Genomic DNA, 12,808 nt, shown 5'->3' with positions numbered 1-12,808 from the left:
TTAATCCATTTTGGGTTTATTTTTGTGTATGGTATTAGGGAGTGTTCTAATTTCATTCTTTTACATGTAGCTGTCCAGTTTTCCCAGCACCACTTATTGAAGAGGCTGTCTTTTCTCCATTGTATATTCTTGCCTCCTTTATCAAAAATAAGGTGACCATATGTGCATGGGTTTATCTCTGGGCTTTCTATCCCGTTTCATTGATCTATATTTGTGTTTTTGTGCCAGTACCATACTGTCTTGTTTACTGTAGCTTTATAGTATAGTCTGAAGTCAGAGAGCCTGATTCCTCCAGTCCGGTTTTCTTTCTCAAGATTGCTTTGGCTATTCGGGGTCTTTTGTGTTTCCACACAAATTGTAAAATTTTTTGTTCTCGTTCTGTGAAAAACGCCATTGGTAGTTTGATAGGGATTGCACTAAATCTGTAGATTGCTTTGGGTAGTATAGTCATTTTCACAATGTTGATTCTTCCAATCCAAGAACATGGTATGTCTCTCCATCTGTTTGTATCGTTTTTGATTTCTTTCATCAGTGTCTTATAGTTTTCTGAGTACAGGTCTTTCGTCTCCACAGGTAGGTTTATTCCTAGGTATTTTATTCTTTTTGTTGCAATGGTTAATGGGAGAGTTTCCTTAATTTCTCTTTCTGATTTTTCGTTGTTAGTGTATAGGAATGCAAGAGATTTCTGTGCATTAATTTTGTATCCTGCTACTTTACCAAATTCATTGATTAGCTCTAGTAGTTTTCTGGTGGCATCTTTAGGATTTTCTATGTATAGAATCATGTCATCTGAAAACAGTGACAGTTTTACTTCTTCTTTTCTGATTTCAATTCCTTTTATTTCTTTTTCTTCTCTGATTGCTGTGGCTAAAACTTCCAAAATTATGTTGAATAATAGGGGTCAGAGTGGTCACTCTTGTCTTGTTCCTGATCTTAGAGGAAATGCTTTTGGTTTTTCACCATTGAGAATGATGTTGGCTGTGGGTTTGTCGTATATGGTTTTTATTATGTTGAGGTAGGTTCCCTCTATGCCCACTTTCTGGGAAGTTTTTATCATAAGTAGGTGTTGAATTTTGTCAAAAGCCTTTTCTGCATCTACTGAGATTATTATATGGTGTTTATCCTTCAATATGTTAATATGGTGTATCACATTGATTGATTTACGTATATTGAAGAATCCTTGCATTCCTGGCATGAACTGCACTTGATCATGGTGTATGATCCTTTTAATGTGCTGCTGGATTCTGTTTGCTACTATTTTGTTGAGGATTTTTGCATCTATGTTCATCAGTGATATTGGCCTGTAGTTTTCTTTCTTTGTGACATCTTTGTCTGGTTTTGGTATCAGGGTGATGGTGGCCTCATAGAATGAGTTTGGGATTGTTCCTCCCTCTGCTATGTTTTGGAAGAGTTTGAGAAGGATAGGTGTTAGCTCTTCTCTAAATGTTTAATAGAATTCACCTGTGAAGCCATCTGGCCTGGGCTTTTATTTGTTGCAAGATTTTTAATCACAGTTTCAATTTCAGTGCTTGTGAATGATCTGTTCACATTTTCTATTTATTCCTGGTTCAGTCTTGGAAGCTTGTACTTTTCTAAGATTTGTCCATTTCTTCCAGAGTATCCATTTTATTGGCATATACTTGCTTGTAGTAGTCTCTCATGATCCTTTGTATTTCTGCTGTGTCAGTTGTTACTTCTCCTTTATCATTTCTAATTCTGTTGATTTGAGTCTTCTCCCTTTTTTTCTTGATGAGTCTGGCTAATGGTTTATCAATTTTGTTTATCTTCTCAAAGAACCAGCTTTTAGTTTTATTGATCTTTGCTATTGTTTCCTTCATTTGTTTTTCATTTATTTCTGATCTGATCTTTATGATTTCTTTCCTTCTGCTAACTTTGGGTTTTTTATTGTTGTTCTTCTTCTTCTTTCTCTAATTGCTTTAGGTGTAAGGTTAGGTTGTTTATTTGAGATTTTTCTTGTTTCTTGAGGTAGGATTTTATTGCTACAAACTTCCCTCTTAGAATTGCTTTTGCTGCATCCTATAGGTTTTGGGTCATCGTGTTTTCATTGTTTTTTGTTTCTATGTTTTTTTTGATTTCCTCTTTGATGTCTTCAGTGATCTCTTGGTTATTTAGTAGCATATTGTTTAGCCTCCATGTGTTTGTATTTTTTACAGTTTTTTTCCTGTAATTGATGTCCAGTTTCATAACGTTGTAGTTGGAAAGGCTGCTTGATACGATTTCAATTTTCTTAAATTTACTGAGGCTTGATTTGTGACCCAAGATGTGATCTATCCTGCAGAATGTTCCATGTGCGTGAGAAGAACATGTATTCTGTTGTATTTGGGTGGAATGTCCTATAAATATCAATTAAGTCCATCTGGTCTAATTTGTTATTTAAAGCTTGTGTTTCTGTATTTATTTTCTGTTTGGATGATCTGTCCATTGGTATAAGTGGAGTGTAGAATTCCCCTACTATTATTGTGTTACTATCGATTTCCCCTTTTATGGCTGTTAGCATTTGCCTTATGTATTGAGGTGCTCCTAAGTTGGATGCATAAATATTTACAATTGTTATGTCTTCTTCTTGGATTGATCCCTTGATCATTATGTAGTGTCCTTCCTTGTCTCTTATAATAGTCTTTATTTTAAAGTCTATTTTGTCTGATATGAGTATTGCTACTCCAACTTTCTTTTGATTTCCATTTGCATGTAATATCTTTTTCCATCCCCTCACTTTCAGTCTATATGTGTCCCTAGGTCTGAAGTGGGTCTCTTGTAGACAGCATATATACAGGTGTTGTTTTTGGATCCATTCAGCCAGTCTATGTCTTTTGGTTGGAGCCTTTAATCCATTTACATTTAAGGTAATTATCGATATGTATGTTCCTATTCCCATTTTCTTAAATGTTTTGGGTTTGTTATTGTAGGTGTTTTCCTTCTCTTGTGTTTCTTGCCTAGAGAAGTTCCTTTAGCATTTGTTGTAAAGCTGGTTTGGTGGTGCTGAATTCTCTTAACTTTTGCTCATCTGTAAAGCTTGTGATTTCTCTGTCAAATCTGAATGAGATCCTTGCTGGGTAGAGTAATCTTGGTTGTAGGTTTTTCCCTTTCATCACTTTAAATACATCCTGCCACTCCCTTCTGGCCTGCAGAGTTTCTGCTGAAAGGTCAGCTGTTAACTTTATGGGGATTCCCTTGTATGTTATTTGTTGTTTTTCCCTTGCTGCTTTTAATATTTTTTCTTTGTGTTTAATTTTTGTTAGTTTGATTATTATGTGTCTCGGCAAGTTTCTCCTTGGGTTTATCCTGTATGGATCGCTCTGCACTTCCTGCACTTGATTGACTATTTCCTTTCCCATGTTGAGGAAATTTTCGACTATAATCTCTTCAAATATTTTCTCAGACCCTTTCTTTTTTTTTCTTCTTCTGGGAGCCCTCCCCTCTAATTCAAATGTTGGTGAGTTTAATGTTGTCCCAGAGGTCTCTGAGACTGTCCTCAATTCTTTTCATTCTTTTTTCTTTATTCTGCTCTGTGGCAGTTATTTCCACCATTCTATCTTCCAGCTCACTTATCCGTTCTTCTACCTCAGTTATTCTTCTATTGATTCCTTCTAGGGTATTTTTAATTTCAGTTTTTTTGTTGTTCATTACTGTTTGATTGCTCTTTAGTTCTTCTAGGTCCTAGTTAAACATTTCTTTTATTTTCTCCATTCTATTTCTGAGATTTTGGATCATCTTTACTATCATTACTCTGAATTCTTTTTCAGGTAGTTTGCTTATACCCTCTTCATTTATTTGTTCTTGTGGGCTTTTATCTTGCTCCTTTTTCTGTAAGATATTGTTCTGTCTTCTCATTTTGTCTAATTTACAGTATTTGAGGTCTCCTTTCCCTAGGCTGCAGGGTGGTAATTCCTCTTGCTTCTGTTCTCTGCCCCTGGTGGTGAGGTTCATCCAGTGTCTTGTGTAGGCTTCCTGATGGGAGGGACTGGCTCCTGCGTTCTGGTGGATGGAACTGAGTCTTTTCTCTCTGATGAGCAGGGCCATGTCAGGTGGTTTGTTTTGGGGTGTCTGTGAGCTTAGTATGACTTTAGGTAGTCTGTATGCTGATGGGTGGTTTTGTGTTCCTGTCTTGTTTGTTGTTTGGTGTGAGGCATCTAGCACTGGGGGCTGCAGGCAGTTGGGTGGAGCTGGGTCTTAGATTCAGATAGAGGCCTCCATGAGAGCTCTAGGAGATTAATCTTCCCTGGGGCTGGGAATTCTCTAGTGGTCCAGTGTCCTGGCCTCAGTGCTGCCACCCCAGAGCCTCAGGCCTACTTCCAGTCAGGCAACCAAGACCCCGCAAGTTGCTTGTCCCAGCAATGAAGGGGATTAAAAAAGAAAAAAAGACTAACAAAACCCCAGACAAATGGTAAAAAGGAAAATCAAACAAACAAAAACAGAAACAAGGAAACACGCACACACACAAAAGAAACAAAAACAGAACCAAATAAAACAAAAAGCAAGAGAACAACCAGACAAACAGAAGTACCCCAAAACAAAATCAGACAATTAGAATCAAAACTAACAAAAACACAAAACCTAAAAACAAGACCAAATCATTGTGCCAACTGAAAAATAAAGCAAAGAGACAAAACAAACAAATAAAAATGATTTTTTTAAAAAGGGGAAAAAACACAGAACAACTGAAAAGCAAAGTAGAAATGGAAATATACAAAAATAAAAAATATATTAAAGAAAAAGAAGAAGAAACAAATAATGAAAAAGAACACAGAACAACAGAAAAGCATTGTAAAAATAGAAATATATAAAATAATAAAAATTTAAAGTGTTATAAAACACGAAGATCCCAAAAGACTAAATTAAAAAATTACAACAAACAACAACAAACAAACAAAAACAAAAAGCCAGAACCAACAACAGAATGAATCAAAACATAATAAAAATATTAGTAATAATTATGTTTCCCTGGGGTCTCAGCTGTAAGTGTCCTTGCACACACTGTGAGCCACAGCCCACCTCCACCTCCCCAAGAGGCCCTCCTTTGCCTCTGGGCTGGTCTTTGGACTTGCTGTGAGTCCTGTGGGGACCACTCAGACTCTGATCTTGCCCAGTTCCTGCGTGTGCTGCCCCCAAAGTCCACAGCTGCCAGAGCTAGACCATTTTCATTTGTGGGAACACTCATTGTCTACTCAGATATTCCATAGATGCAGGGTCTACCTAGCTGATTGCAGGGATTTAATCTGCAGCTTGTGGAGCTGATAGAAAGATTTTTGATCCTCTTCCTTCGTTGCCCCTTCCCTGGGGTTCAGCTTTGGTTTTATCCCCACCTCTGCATGTGGTCCACCCACAGGAGTCTGGTCCTGAGGCTGCCTTGGAGCTCTTGGGTCTGCCCCATTGAGGACAGGGCACAGAGGTGGTACGACTGCTTGGATCACAGGAGCCCTGGCAACGTCAAATGCGCAGGGAAGCCAGCGGTCACGGGCACAAGAGATATGACTCTAGTGAGGTCCTTTTCTGGTGCCTGGCATAAGGCGCGTGAGGGCCAGTACTGGCCGGGCTTTTCTAGTGCCCCGCCGCAGACGCGTGAGGGCCAGCCCTGAGAGGGCTTCTTTTATTGTCCGTCAGCAGGCGCCAGCATGTGGGGAGAGAGAGGCTACAATAGTGGCTCCTCCCCCTGTGTGTGACTAAGCAGCAGTGCCCTGCTTCCCTGCTGCAGATTTCCTCCCTCCCATCCCCTCAGTCCATCTCCCCACAGCCAATAGCAGTTCTCATCCTAGATCTGTTCTCTAATCCCCACGCTCCAGTTCCCAGCCCCCTTGCACACCTGTGAACACACTTCCCAGTCTGGGGCATTTAGGGCCATGGTACGGACTGTCTATGTTGTTCTCACTCTGTCCCGTCTGCCACAGATCAGCCACTTCACCCACTTCTGACAGCATCAAATGCTTCCCTTCTGTCCCAGTCGATTTCCCCATCAGAGAGGGGGCTTCCCCGTCAGAGAGGGGGTTTCCCCGAATTCGGGACTCTGTCCTTTGCTTCAGCTCCCCTGCCCCGGGGTGCAGGTCCTGTCTCGCTTCCTCTCCTCCTCCTTCTCCCTTCTTTTTTCAGTCCTACTCAGTTACCCAGGGATCTTTATAATCCTTTCCAATGTCCAAGGTCTTCTTCTAGTGTACAGCTGGTGTTCTGTGAGAATTGTTGCATCTGTAGATGTATTCCTGATGCATCCGTGGAGAGAGATGAACTCCACGTCCTCCTACTCCTCTGCCATCTTAACTCTGCCTCCAGGTTCTAAGAACATAAGATTTTGGAGGGGTGCAATTCAGCCCCTAAAATTTCTGAAGATAACAAAGCAAATATTAAGTTCAGTCTATTCTGCTACCATCCACATTTCTGTATCAATTAGCGTAAACAAAATTGGTAAATGGGTCCAGGTTGTCTGTGTAAAGTAGAAGTCTTATTGGTTCATGGAAATAAGCAATAGCACCTAAATGCAAAATCACAAACAGAGATGAAAAAAGGAATCTCTGGAGTGTACTACACTGGTTTCCACTTAAGCAAATGTTTTTCTCTTTGGCTTAGATGAGACCCTTGCTCTGATTTGGAAGAGCTCATTGCATTGTTCTCCCTGACCATTCTGTATTTTGTCCTTTTTCCAGAACTCAGCCTCCACAACCCTTTATTAGTCCCCTCTCTTTCCATCAAGCTACCTCCACCATTTTTAAAATTAAGATATAATTGACATATATATATTATATGTAATTGACACTATAATAAACATCATATGATTTCAGGTGTACAACATAATGATTAAAAACTTGTGTATATTTGTGAAATGATTACCACAATAAGTCTAGCTAATATCCATCGCCACAGAGCTAAATTTTCTTCTTGTGTTGAGAACAAAAGATCTATTTTCGTAGTAATTTTCACATATAAAATACAGTATTGTGAACTATAGTCATCATGCTGTATATTAGGTCCCAAGTACTTACATATTATAACTGGAAGTTTTAACTTTTTACTTCACGCATTTCACCTGCTTTCCACATCCCAACACTGGAAACCACCATTAAGTTCTCTTCATCTATGAGTTTGACTTCTTGGGGTACTTTTTTTTTCCAGATTCCACATGTAAATGAGATCATAAAGTATTTGTATTTCCCTATATTTGACTTTCACTTAGCATAATACCCTCAAGGTCCATCTGTATTGTTGCAAATGAAAATATTTCATTTTTATAACTGAATAATACTCCACTGTATATATATACATACCACTTCCTCTTCATCAATGGGCACTTAGGTTGCTTCCATGTCTTGGCGATTGTAAATAATGATGCGAAGGATGTGAGGGTGCAGACAGCATTTCACGTTAGTGTATTTGTTTCCTTTGGATAAATGCTCAGAAGTGGAACAGATGGATCCATTGAAATAGTTCTATTTTTAAATTTGGGGGGAACCTCCATACTGTTTGCCACAATGCCTACAGCAATTTGCATTCCATCTAAAGGGCACAAGGATTCCCTTCTCTACACATCCTTGCCAACACTTGTTAACTTTTTTCCAGTTTTATTGAGGTATAATTGACATACAGCACTATATACATTTAAGGTGTACACCACTACAGTGGTTTGACTTACCTATATTGTGACATGAACACCACAGTAAATTTAGTTAGCATCCCTCATCTCATTAAGAAACAGTAAAAAGAGGAAGCAAAAAAGAAAAAAAAAACTGTTTCTTTTTCCTTATTATAACTCTTTAGGATATAATTTCTGAACAAATTATATATATATATATATATATATATACAGTATATATATACAGTGTTAACTACAGTCATACTCCTGTACATCATATCCCTAGTACATATTTACCTTATAATGGAAGTTTGTCACTTTTGACCACTTAGATCCAGTTCCCTCTTCACCCAACCCCCTGTCTTTGGTAACCACAAATCACATCTCTTTATCTATGAGGAGTTTGGTGGTTACTATTGCTGTTGTGGTGGTGGTGGTGGTAGTTTTGTGGTTCCATATATAAGTGAGATCATACGGTATTTCTATTTCTCTGACTTGTATTATTTAGCCTAATATCCTCAAGGTCCATGCATGTTGCTGCAAATGGGAAGAGTTTCCTTCTATTTCAATGGAATAATTTTCCATTTGCGTATATACACCACATCTTCTTTATCCATTCATTCATCCATGGATGCTTCAGTTGTTCCATGTCTTGGCTATTATAAATAATACTTCTATGAACATGAGGGTGCTGTTGTAAACAGAATAATATTTTTCATTTCTTTTTCAGATAATCATTATTAGTGCATGGACACATTATTGAATTTTGGATGTTAATTTTGTGCCCTGCCTCTTAATTGAGGTGGATGATTAGATCTAAGAATTTTTTGAATTTTCTATATGTAAAATACTGTCACCTGCAAATAGAGACACGAGACACTTGTCCTTCCTTTCCAATTCCGAGGACTTTTATTTCTTTCTGTACCCTTTTTTCTCTGGCTAGGACTCCCAATACTATGTTAAATACAAGTGGTGAGGGAGCATCCTTTTCTTGTGCCTGGTTTTAGAGGAAAAGCTTTCAGACGTTCACCACTGAGTATGATATTACATATGGACTTGTCATATATGACCTTTATGTTGATGTGTGTTCCTTCTATATTGAATTTTCCAGAGGGTTTTTTTTTTTTTATCATGAAGAGATGTTGACTTTTGTCAGTTTTTTTAGATGATCATGTGCTTTTTTTCCCTTCCATTTTATTAATGTATTGTAGCACATTGATTGATTTTTGGGTATGCTGAACCATCCTAGCATCCCAGGGATAAATCCCAATGGATCATGGAGAATGATCCTTTTAATGTGCTGCTGAATTCAGTTTGCTAGTATTTAAGTAAGCATTTTTGTACCTATATTCATTGGGGATATTGGCCTGTACATTTCTGTTAGCATCCCTGTCTGGCTTTGGTATCAGTGTAATGCTGGCCTAAAAACATGAGTTTGGTAGTGTTCCTTCTAAGATATTTTGGAAGAGTTTGAGAAGAATTGGCATTGCGTCTTCTTTCAATGTTAGGTAACATTCGCCAGTAAAGACATCTGGTCCTGGGCTTTTCTTCATTCGGAGGTTCTCCGTTGCTGATTCAATCTACTTCCTGGTCTGTTTAGATGTTCTGTTTCTTCATGATTCTGTCTTGGTAGGTTGTATGTTTCTACGAATTCTTCTTTTCTTCCAGATGGCCAGTTTGTTGGTATACAGTGGCTCATAGTAGCCTGTTAGGTTCCTTTGTATTTTTGTGGTATCAGTTGTAATGTCCCATTTTTCATTTCTAATTTTGTTGATTTGGATCCTCTCTCTTTTTTCCTTGGTTAGTCTAGCTAATGGTTTGTCAATTTTGCTTATCTTTTCAAAGAGCGAACTCTTAGTTTTGTTTATTCTTTCTATTATTTTCTCATTCTCTATTTCACTTATTTCTGCTGTAATCTTTATTATGTCCTTCCTCATGCTAATTTTGGGCTCAGTTTGTACTACTTTTTCTACTTCCTTAAGGCAGGAGTTAGGGTGTTTTTTTGAGATCTTCTGTTCTTAAAGTAGGCACTTATTGCTATAAAATTCTCTGTTCGATCTGCTTTTGCTTTATCTCATAAATTTTGGTATGTTCTGTTTCTATTTCTATTTGTCTCTAGACATTTATTTCTCCTTTAATTTCTTCTTTGATCCATTGGTTGCTCAGAAGAGTGTTCATATCCATGCATTTGTGAATTTTCCCATTTTCTTCCAGTTATTGATCTCTAGTTTCATACCATGGTAGTCAGAGGAGGTAGCTGGTGTGATTTATTTCTTCTTAAATTTGCTAATGTGGCCTCATACATGATCTATCCCCAAAAATGTTTCATGAGCGCTTGAGAAGGATGTGTATTCTGATGCTGTTGGATAGAATGTTCTATACATGTCTCCTAGGTAACTTTGGTCTCTAGTGTTGTTCAGATGATCTCTTTGCTTATTGACTCACTGTCTGGATGACCTAAGCATTGTTGAGAATGGGGTATTAAACTCCCATGTATGATCAGGAGGTAGTTCTATTTTTAAACTTGGGGGGAACCTCGATAGTTTGCCACAGTGCCTACAGCAATTTGCATTCCCATCAACAGTGCACAAGTGTTCCTTCTCTCCACCTCCTGGCCAACACTTGTTAATTTTTTTTCCAGTTTTATTGAGGTAAAATTGACATACACCACTATGCACATTTAAGGCGTACACCATTACAATGGTTGGACTTACCTATATTGTGAAATGGACACCACAGTAAATTTAGTTAGCATCCCTCATCTCATTAAGAAACAATTAAGAAGAGGAAGCAAAACAGAAAAAAATATACTGTTTTTTTTTCTTATGATAACTCTTTAGGATATACTTTTCTTAACAGCTTTTATATATATCACCCAAATGTGTTAACTATAGTCTCCTTCCTGTACATTATATCCCTAGTACATATTTATCTTATAACCAGAAGTTCGTCCCTTTTGACCACTTTGATCAAGCTCCCCCTTCCCCTAAACCCCGTCTGTGGTTACCACAAATCTCATCTCTTTTTCTATGAGGAGTTTGGCAGTTGCCGTTGTTGTTTTGTGGTTCCATGTATAAGTGAGATCATACAGTATTTCTCTTTCTCTGACTTGTATAATTTAGCATAATGCCCATGAGGTCCATCCATGTTGTTGGAAATGGCAAGATTTTTCTTCCTTTTAAATGGAGTAAAATTCCATTGGTATATACACTACATCTTCTTTATGCATTCACCCATCCGTGGATGCTTCAGTTGTTCCCTGCCTTGGCTATTATGAATAATGCTGCTGTGAACATGGGGGTGCTGTTGTGAATGGAATCATTTTCTTCATTTCTTCTTCAGATAATCATTGTTAGTGCATGGGCACATTACTGAATTTTGTTTGTTTGTTAATTTTGTGTCCTGCCATTTAACTCAGGTAGATGATTAGATCTAAGAACTTTTTGGATTTTCTATATATAAAATACTGTCATCTACAAAGAGAGACAGTTGTCCTTCTTTCCAATTCCAAGGCCTTTTATTTCTGTCTATAGCCTTACTTCTCTGGCTAGGACTTCCAATACTGTGTTAAATACAAGTGGTGAGGGAACATCCTTTTCTTGTGCCTGATTTTCAAGAAAAGCTTTCATCCATTCACCACTGTGTATGATATTACATATGGACTTGTCATACATGGCCTTTATGTTGAGGTGTGTTCCTTCTATACTGAATTTTCCAGTTGTTTTTTTTTTTAATTTTCCAGAGTTTTTTTTTTTAATCATGAACAGTTGTTGGATTTTGTCAGCTTTTTTAGATCATGTTCCTTTTTTCCCCTTCCATTCTATTAATGTAATATAGCATATTGACTTATTTTTGTGTATGTTGAACCGTCCTTGCATCCCAGGGATAAATCCCAATGGATCATGGTGAACGATCCTTTTAACGTGCTGCTGAATTCAGTTTGCTCATATTTAAATAAGCAGTTTTCAACTGTATTCATCGGGGATGTTGGCCTGTACATTTCTAGTAGCATCCCTGTCTGGCTTTGGTATCAGTGTAATGCTGGTCTCACAATATGAGTTTGGTAGTGTTTGTTCTAGGATTTTTTGGAAGAGTTCAGTTAGAATTGGCACTGAGTCTTCTTTAAATGTTAGGTAACATTCACCAGTATAGCTGCTGACGTATAGCTATTCCTGCTGTTGTATTCTTTTTGGTTTTTTTTGGTTACCATTTACTTGAAATATCTTTTTCCATCTCTTCCCTCACAGTCTCCATGTGTCTTTAAAGCAAATATAAATCTCTTATTGGCAGCATATCATTTTACCTAGTTTTTTATCCATTCAGCTATTTAATGTCTTTTGATTGGAGAATTTAATCCATGTACGTTTAAAGTCATTATTGATTGGAAAGGACTTACTATTGCCATTTCCTTAATTTTTTATTGCTGTTGTGTAGACTCGTTGTTCCTGGTTTCTTATCCTGTTGACTTTTTTTCTGATGTCTTTTGGTATCCGTATGCTTGACCTCTTTATTATGTTCTTTTGTGCAGTTACTATAGGTTTCTCCCTTTTGGTTACAATGAGTCTTACATAAAATATCTTAAAATTATAACAGCTTATTTTAAACTGGTAACAACTTAACTTTAATAGCATTCCTAAACTTTACACTTTCTCCTCCCCTCCACACTTTGTTATTGATGTTACAGTTTACATATTTTTTATTTTCTGTTAATAATAACAAATTATTGTAGTAATTGTTATTTGAGTTATGATTATTGAGTTATGGTTATTTTCACTATTTTAACTTTTAAACTAGAGTTTAAGTGCATTAAGCACCTCCTTTTCGTTGTTACAGAATCTAACTTTGACTATATACTTACCATTTCAGTTAGTTTTACACTACCTTCTTATTTTTTTATGATGTTAATTGGCCGCCTTTTACTTCTGTTCAGGGAACTCCCTTTAGCATTTCTTGTAAGCAGGTCTAGTGGTGACAAACTCCCTCCACTTACGTTTGTTTGGGAAAGTCTTTATCTTCTTCATTTCTGAAGGACAGTTTTATCAGGTGTAGAATTCTAGGTTGATCAGGTTTTTGATTTCAGTATTTTGAACATACCATCCCATTCTCTCTAGGCCTGAAGTTTTTCTGTTGAGAAATCTGCCTGTTACCTTATGGGGATTCCCTTGTATGTAACTTCTCTCTTTCTCTTGACATTCTCAAAATTTTCTTTAACTTCTGCCAATTTAATGATAA

This window comes from Eubalaena glacialis, chromosome 4, assembly GCF_028564815.1.
Source record: "Eubalaena glacialis isolate mEubGla1 chromosome 4, mEubGla1.1.hap2.+ XY, whole genome shotgun sequence".
Taxonomy (NCBI): Eukaryota; Metazoa; Chordata; class Mammalia; order Artiodactyla; family Balaenidae; genus Eubalaena; species Eubalaena glacialis.
This window is presented reverse-complemented; position numbering follows the sequence as displayed.